The sequence below is a fragment of the Hydra vulgaris genome, chromosome 14, assembly GCF_038396675.1.
Source record: "Hydra vulgaris chromosome 14, alternate assembly HydraT2T_AEP".
Classification (NCBI taxonomy): domain Eukaryota; kingdom Metazoa; phylum Cnidaria; class Hydrozoa; order Anthoathecata; family Hydridae; genus Hydra; species Hydra vulgaris.
In genome coordinates, this window is record NC_088933.1 from 15,915,001 (window position 1) to 15,917,054 (window position 2,054).

General features: G+C 24.7%; 1 protein-coding gene across 2 annotated transcripts in view; it reads right to left on the minus strand.

The window, feature by feature from the left end:
• The window catches only part of LOC124819039 (aminopeptidase A-like), a 66,185-nt gene extending 64,356 nt beyond the window's left edge, over positions 1 to 1,829 (minus strand). The window contains exon 1 of one of the 2 annotated variants that reach the window (XM_065817338.1): positions 1,479 to 1,829. The gene's annotated coding sequence lies outside the window, so the exon portion shown is untranslated. The remainder of the gene's footprint in view (positions 1 to 1,478) is intronic. The other variant, XM_065817339.1, reaches the window with a different exon arrangement.
• Positions 1,830 to 2,054: the final 225 nt, after the last annotated feature.

Below are 2,054 nucleotides of genomic sequence, written 5' to 3' on the forward strand. Positions count from 1 at the left end.
ATCTTTAAAAAACTTTACGTTAAAACATAACTTAATAAGGAAACTTATTTCACGTGTGGGTTATCAACCTTTTTTTGTATGATTTTTTTGGCCAATTTTATAAAAACAGAAAATATTTGTATGAATATATTACAAAAACAGAAAATATCTCAACATTATTTTTCACGGTTATCATGAAACCTGATAATTCCAACTTAGCTAACCCAAGAATCATACCTATATGGAAAGAAGCGTACACATCAGGGTACCCTGTGAAGCAAATTTTAAAATTTTTTATTTCGTCCTTGAAAAAAGTTTAATTTGAATGTTTAAATTGAGTGAATTTTTGAACTGTGCGCCAATAAAAACACCTGTAGAATGAGAACCACTTTATCGAACTTGATAAAGTTTATGCAAACGTAGCCAATGGCCACAAAAAATTTGGATAAAATTTCAAACTGATTGATTATCTGGTTAAGAATTTATAACAGTAGTAGTTTAAATTTTGTTTTTGCTACTTACACCTTAAAACGTAAACGGTTGTTGTGATATTCGGTCACTGTTTTTTAAAATAATGGTTTCATGAGTGTTCTACTATGTAACACCAACAATTGTTAATTTTTTTTTGATACATGTACAATTTTTATTTTGTAGATTAAAAAATTAGTTTGCTATTTAAAGTGTGGCTAATTCATAATATAAATATATTAACATTTTCTAAGGTATAAACTAGTGTCAAAATGTATAAAATCTGGTCAAAGAATTACCAGGTGGTAAAACAAAAAAACATGCTTTTGTTAACAAAAATATTTTATTGACTTTTAAAAATTTTAAAATACTTTTAAAACTAAGTAAAAAAATAACCATTTAAACCCTATTTTTTACATTTTATTACCATCAAATTGCATATGTTAATATATTAGACATATATTAAGACATGATCTACAACATTTTAAGACATAATCTACAACACTATTTTTAAATATCAAAATTTAAAATTTAAATATTTTAAAGTTTTTAAACTAATAGCATTTAAGGATTAAAAATGGTGAAAATATTTATTATAAACCGTAAGCTATAATTTCAGGATTAAGATAGTAAACGTTCATTATAAACCGTAAGCTATAATTTCAGGATGAAGATAGTAAACGTTCATTATAAACTTTTGAAAAAAGGGTTTGAAGACCACAAACAATATTTCCAACTTTCATATTACAAACAAAAACTATTTTAACTCTATTTGCATAACAAATATTTTTCAGTATTTGCATTAATGCAAATAAAAAATAAGGCACCGTGTTATAAATAAAAAATCAAATTTTAATTTTTTAAAAACTAATAATTATCATTTTTAATATTATTTAAATAACATAATTTTTTATAAGCTATAATTTCAGGATGAAGATAGTAAACGTTCATTATAAACCTTAAGCTATAATTTTCAACTGCCTAATCTCTAATAACTCAAATAATGCTAGCAGTTCTTTAAAGATACTTACTGTTCGGATCAATTATGCAGCATAGCAATCTTTCTTTATACTCTGAACGATTATTGTTTAGGCTATCACTTGGCTAATGTTGATAAAATCTTGATGAGCAATTTCGACAGTTTGTTCACTGAAGGATCCCAAGGGCTCCTTTGTGACTTATGAACTTCTGGATGTGGTAGAAGACGTTGTGAATACAAATATATAGTTGTCATACAAATATGCGCTTTCGGAAATTTTTAACTCTTTCAGCAAAATTTGACTAAAGGTTGAATCCAAAGCAAGTCTTGACAACTAGATTAAAACTTTTGAAAAAAGGGTTTGAAGACCACAAACTATATTTCCAACTTTCATATTACAAACAAAAACTATTTTAACTGTATTTGCATAACAAATATTTTTCAGTATTTGCATTAATGCAAATAAAAAATAAGGCACCGTGTTATAAATAAAAAATCAAATTTTAATTTTTAAAAAAATAATAATTATCATTTTTAATATTATTTAAATAACATAATTTTTTATAATAACAATTGTAAATAAAGACCTAAAGAGTTGAAAATATTGGTTTGGTTTATAAAGGTTTTC